This window comes from Marmota marmota, unplaced genomic scaffold, assembly GCF_001458135.2.
Source record: "Marmota marmota marmota unplaced genomic scaffold, marMar, whole genome shotgun sequence".
Classification (NCBI taxonomy): Eukaryota; Metazoa; Chordata; class Mammalia; order Rodentia; family Sciuridae; genus Marmota; species Marmota marmota.
This window is the reverse complement of record NW_026000082.1, coordinates 34,088,990-34,095,953: the sequence shown is the minus strand read 5'-3', so window position 1 is coordinate 34,095,953 and position 6,964 is coordinate 34,088,990.

The following is a 6,964-nucleotide window of genomic DNA, read 5'->3' as shown; positions in this document are numbered from 1 at the left end:
TTTACTTTTATGTGGTGCTAAGGATCAAACCCAGGGCCTCACCCATGCTAGGCAAGTGCTCAACCACTGAGCCACAATCCCAGCCACAGTAGAATGTATTTTGAGATATCTTATATACTTGAAGAATAACTTCCCCTTCTTGTGGTTGTCCATGATGTGGAGTTACACTGGTGGTGTATTCATATGCACAAAGGAAGGTTCTGTCCCATTCATTTCACTGTCTTTCCCATTCCCATTCCCCTCCCTTCCCTTCATCCCCCTTTGTCTAATCCAGTGAACTTCTATTCTTCCTTCCCCACCCCATTTATTATGTGTTAGCATCCTCATATCAGAGAGAACTTTAGCAGGCCTGCTCTTTCTTATAGTGCAAACAGATGCAAGGCCAATTCCTGGCTCTGGGAATGAAAATATTTCTTGTTAATAACTACTTCAAAAAACAGCCTCGGGGCTGGGGATGTGGCTCAAGCCGTAGCGCGCTCGCCTGTCATGCGTGCGGCCCGGGTTCGATCCTCAGCACCACATACCAACAAAGATGTTGTGTCCGCTGAAAACTGGAAAATAAATATTAAAAAATTCTCTCTCTCTCTATAAAAAAAAACCAACAAAAAACAGCCTCATAAAGAGGAAAATGAACTGTCCTTTCTCCTCTGAAGCCACAGAAACAGAAATATCTGTTATTCTCCATCCCCAAAATGAGTTTAATGGCTGGGGGTAGACAGGGCAGGGGTAGCTCAGTGGTAGAGCACTTACCCAGCATACAGGAGGCCTTGAGATCAATTTCCAACACCAGGAAAGGAAGGAAGGAAGGAAGGAAGGAAGGAAGGAAGGAAGGAAGGAAGGAAGGAAGGAAGGAAGGAGGGAAGGAAGGAGAAAAAGAATGAGAGCCAGGCACAGTGGCTCATACCTGTAATGCTAGCAGCTTGGGAGGCTGAGGCGGGAGGATCGTTAGTTCAAAGCCAGCCTCAGTAACTTAACAATGCACTAAGCAACTCAGCGAGACCCTGTCTCTAAATAAAATTCAAAAAAGGGCTGGGGATGTGGCTTAGTGGTTAAGTGCCCCCTGGGTTCAATTCCCAGTACCAAAAAAAAAAAAAAAAAAAGGAAGAAAGCTGTTTAAAACTCAGATAAAATAAGGATCAAAACAGGAACTTCACAAGAGAATCAATCTTGTTTTCCTGATCAGTGTGGCAATGTGCAAGATTATTGATAAAAAAGAGAGCCCTATTGGGCCGGGGTTGTGGCTCAGAGGTAGAGTGCTCACCTAGCATGTGTGAGGTCCTGGATCTGATCCTCAGCACCTCAAAAAAATAAAATATATTGTGTCCACCTATAACTAAAAAAGAAATATTTAAAAAAAGAGAGAGCCCTGTTACTATACATCTGTTCCAGAAAGACCTGTTTATACAAGAGTCCTAAAAGACAACCAGATTCCAGATTCCCCATTGCTCTGCTCCCTGTGGGAGTAACTGTTACATTCCAGAAATTAAGTCTGTGATGACAATTGGCTCTTAACCAGTTGAGCCATGAAAATTTGAGCCATGTTAAATTGACATCTCTTAATAACTTCTAAGCTTTTTTCTTTGGAAGGGTGAGTCAAAGCAAAAGATTTTTGGCAACTTCCTTCTCCTACATGATATATGACAAGCATGAAATAACAGCGTGCACTTATCAGAGGAATTTTAAAGAAGTTCCTGGAAATGAAAAATAGAGAAAGCAGGAAATTTTTTAAATGATGGAATTTTAACAGGGGTTAACTTTGTGCTTTGAACATAACCCTTAATGCTCTGCCACTGTGGCTTATTTTACTTACTTATTTATTTACTTTTGGTGCCAGGGATTGAACCCAGGGGCATTAACCACTGAGCCACATCTCCAGCCCTTTTTTAAGTTTTATTTTGAGACAGGGTCTCGCTGAGTTGCTTAGGGCCTTGCTAGGTTGTTGAGGCTGGCTTTACTTGCAATCCTCCTGCCTCAGCCTCCCAAGTGGCTGGGTTTTCAGGCATGTGCCACCATGTGTGACTCACTATGGCTTATTTTAAAACTGACTCCCCCCCCTTCCTCTTCTCTTCTTCCACTTCCTAATCATGAGGGAAGCAAGACTGGCCTTCTTCCCATCCTAGGCCAAGTTATCTGTCCTTGAACTCACAGACCTCAAGAATGAAAGAGTCCAGACTTGGGAGTATGCACCTGTAGAAGCAAGACCATCTCATGAGAATACAAATGAATCTCCAGTCCCACACTGCAGAGCTGAAGTTGAGCCTTTGAATCACCTCTTTAAAAGCCTACTGACAGAATCATAGCCTCTGGGATAGGAGTTCCCTGTGTCTCCTTTGCTAACAAAGCAATAAAATATTTTTTTTCTTTTTCTCAAAACCTTGTCCTCCTTATTGGATTGGCATCAGGGACAAGGACCAAGCTTCCAGTATCAGAATGATTAGATGAAGTCTAGTCAGGCCCAGAAAGACAAACCCTACGTGTTCTCACATGTAGAAGCTAAAGATGATTGCAAAGAAGCAGAGAATAGTGGTCACCAGACCCTGGGAAGGGTATGGGACAGCCAGGGACCACCGTGAAGACAGAGGGTGGTGGCCCCCTGAGGCTGTTACCCACTACAAAGAGGGTATGTGTTCTTCCCTTCTGGCTCCCTCTCCCAAACAATCTTATCAACCCCCAAAACAAGCTGCCCCGTGAAAACCAGGGTGCCTTCCCGAGCACGACTCCAAGAATAAACTAAATAAGAAAATGAAACTGTTGGGGTCACCACAAAAAGACAGAAGACAAACTCCTGGACCCTTGACCTCTTACTCACTAAAGCATGGTATAAGCTGGGCACAGTGGTGCTCACCTGTAATCCCAGTGAATCCAGAGGCTGAGGCAGGAGAATCACAAGTTCAAGGCCAGACTCAACAACTTAGTGAGACCCTGTCTCAAAATTAAAAAAAAAAAAAAAAACAGGCTTAGAATGTGGCTCAGTGGTTGAAATATGATGGGTTCAATCCCTGGGATGGATGGATGGTTGGATAGATAGATAGATAGATAGATAGATAGATAGATAGATAGATAGATAGATAATAGATCGATAGATAAATGTGTTCTCTGGGCAGCTATCACAGCCCAACCAACTAGAGATGGAGATGGTGCTGGATGGCAGCTGCAGTGGAAGAAATACAGCAGTTCCTAGGATAAATTTAATGTCCAGTTTCATGAGGGCAGGAACCAGGATGTTTGCACAAGAAAAACAATCCAGGCATGGTGGCCCATGCCTGTAATCCCAGCAGCTGGGGAGACTGAGACAGGAGGATGGTTAGTTCAAAACCAGCTTCAGCAATTTAGCAAGGCCCTAAGCAACTCAGTGAGACCCTGTCTTTAAATAAAATACAAAATAGGGCTGGACATGTGGCTCAGTGGTCAAGTGCCCCTGAGTTCAATCCCCAGTAGCCCCCCTACCTCCCCGCTAAAAAAAGAAAAAGAAAAAAACATCTTTTGAAGCCCTACCCTTGGACAATGAAAAATTACCAAATCAGTCCACCCAGACAATCAATAAAAGCTTACATCTCCCTGTGTTCAGGAACAGTGTGGTTCCCCTCTTGATTAGTGCTGTGTCCTTTGGCTGAAACTCCAATTAGAGCCTGGCCGTAGGTGTTCAGCCTCTTTTCTGTCATTGCCATAACAAAAGATCTCACCTCCATGGACTGGGGTTGTAGCTCAGTGCTTACCTCTCACGCATGAGGCACCACATTAAAAAAATAAAGATATTGTGTCCATCTACAACCAAAAAAATTTAAAAAAAAATCCCACCTCTAGCAACAAGTGTGAGGTGGGAAGGATGGAGAGAAGATGGTTAGTGGGTACCATAGCATGAATGGATGGGAAGAATAACTTCTGTTCTCTAGCACAGTAAGGTATCTATGGTTGGCAATAATGACTTGACTGTTTTTTGTTTTTTTTTTAATCCTGGTACTGGGGATTAAACCCAGGGGTGCGCTTCCACTCAACTATGTCCCCAGTCCTTTTCAGTTTTTATTTTGAGACAGTATCTCCCTAAATTCTGAGCCTGACCTCAAACCTGTGATCCTCCTGCCTCAGCCTCCTGAGTAGCCAGTATTATAGGTGTGTGTGTTACTGTGGCTGGCTTTAATTGATTATTTCAAAACAGCAGAGAGGATTTGAACATTCTCAACTCAAAGAAATAAATTTTGTCTGAAGTGATAGATATACCTGTTACCCTAATCTGATCATTACATATTATAAACTTGTATCAAAATGCCACACTGTATTCCATAAATATGTGCAATTACTATATGTCAATTAAAAATATATTAATATAAAAAAGAAGATGAAATCTACCAAATCTTGTAGAAAGTAGAACAAAAGGGTGAAGAGATAAAGAATTGATCCAGAAGATCCAACATTTGACTAAAAGGAGCTCCTGAAAGAAATAATAAAAACAAAGAATCACAGATGTTTCCAGAATCAAGGAGCCTGAGTCCCCAGATTTAAAAAATCCACAAAAGCCTGGGAGTAAGAATGAAAGCCCTGCAGACGAGTGAGCACATGAAATATCAGAGCCCTAGGGACAAGCAAGAAGTCCCCCAAAGTGGGCACAGTGTTGCACACTATAATTTCAGCAGCTGAGGCAAGTTCAAGGCCAGACTCAGCAACTTCCTGAACCCTGTCTCAAAAAAAAAAAAAAAAAAAACCGCGGTGGGGAGTGGCTGGGGATGTAACTCAGTGGTAAAGCACCCCTGGGTCCCTGGGTTTAATCCCCCTTACAAAAAAAGAAGAAGAAGAAGGAGAAGGCTATTTGACTTCCCATGGGCTAGCACGCTACCACGGACATGGAGCTACACTCCCACACTCTGGGGAACATAGTTTTCAACCTGACACTTGGTACTAGCCAGACTACTGTTGAAGAATAAATAACTGCACATTGGTCTTAGGTTTACGAACAGTTTGAGAAAACTGTAAAACACACACCCAGGGCCTGGCAAAATGTCCCATCTAAGCTCTTGCCAAGTGTACAGTTCAGTAGTATTAGGCACGTTCATACAGCTGTACAACAGTTAGCAGAGAGGGTTTGAACATTCCCAACTCAAAGAAAAGATTTTTGTCTGAAGTGATAGATACACCCGTTACCCTAATCTGATCATTACACATTATATACTTGGATCAAAATGCTGTACAACAGATCTCCAGATCTTTTTTTTTTTTTTTTGCAGTGCTGAGGATTGAACTCAGGACCTTATGCATGTGAGGCAAGCACTCTACCTACTGAGCTACATCCCCAGCCCTCCAAATAATCTTCATCCTGCAAAACTCCAACTTTTACCCATTAAATGACTCTCCATTTCCTTCTTCCTTTGTCCCCAGGTTACCTTTATTCTACTCCCTGTCTTAGTCTATGAGTGCTTTAGGTTCCGCAGATGAGTAAAATCACATGGCATTTATCTTTTGTGACAGCTCACTGAGCATAACTTCCTCAAGTTTCATCCATGTTGTAGCATGTGCCAGAATCCCCCTCCTTTTGAATTTATTTTTAGGTACTGGGAATTGAACCTAAGCCATATCTCCAGATCTTTTTACGTTATATTTAGAGACAGGGTCTTGCAAGGTTGCTTGGGGTGTTGCTGAATTACTGAGGCTGGCTGAATTTAGTGAGCCTCCTGCCTCAGCCTCTCCAGCTGCTTGGATTACAGGCATTTCTCACTGCAACCAGCTTCCCCCTACCTTTTTTTTTTTTTTTTGGTAGTTGTAGTTGTAGATGGACAGAATGCCTTTATTTTATTTTTATGTGGTGCTGAGGATGGAACCCAGACCTTCACACATACTAGGCAAGTGCTCTGTCACTGAGCTACAGCCCCAACCCAGCTTCCCCCTCCTTTTAATAACAGAATTATCTAACATTGCATTATTTCACTATGTTTTGGGGGAAGGGGGTACCGGGTCTTGAACTCAGGGGCGCTCAACTGCTGAGCCACACAACCCCAGCCCTATTTGGTATTTTATTTAGAGACAAGGTTTCACTGAATTGCTTAGCACCTCAATTTTGCTGAGACTGGCTTTGAACTCATGATCCTCCTGCCTCAGCCTCCAGAGCTGCTGGGATTACAGGCATGTGCCACCATGCCCAGCGTATTTCACTGTATTTTGCTCATTCATTCATCTATTGACAGACATAAGTTAGTTCTGCTATTGGCTTCTGTGAACACAAGGTAGAGATATCTGCTTTGAACATCTATTTGAGGTGCTACTTTCAATTCTTTTGGGTATCTGCCCAGAAATGGAAATGCTGAATCATAATGGCAATTGCATATTTTTTCATTCAGAAGTTTTTTTTTTTTTTTTTTTAGTCAGGGGGTTACCGGGGATTGAACTCAGGGGTGCTCAACCACTGAGCCATATCCCCAGCCCTATTTTGTATTTAGAGGCAGGGTCTCACTGAGTTGCTTAGTGCCTTGACATTGCTGAGGGTGGCTTTGAACTCAAGATACTTCTGTCTCAGCCTCTGGAGCCACTGGGATTACAGGCCTATGCCGCCACGCCCAGCGAGAAGTTTAAAAAAAAAAGAAAGTTTAAGCATTTTTAATTTTTTGACAAAGAGATAACTTTTTACTTAACCTTTGCTGAAAGGAGATAATGGCCCCAGCTGCTGCCCTAATACTCAGAAATCGCACAGATGTTTTTATAGTGTTAGAACAAAGCTCCCAGAGACTGGCCAAGTCTCTGCTCTCTGGTTCAGGGCTGTGATCCCTCAGAGAGATGTATCTGACACAAGGGAGCAGGACTGCAGCTGCCAGTCAGTCCCAGTTAGGAAGAGACAGGGGAAAAATGCTCTTTGTGGTGTCTTGGGAATGTAGCCCAGTGGTTGAACACTTGTCTCGCGCTGGAACCTCCAAAAAATGGGAAGAAAAAGAAAGAAAGGAAGCAAGACTTCTGTGCTCCACGCCACTTCCCCAGGTCCAAG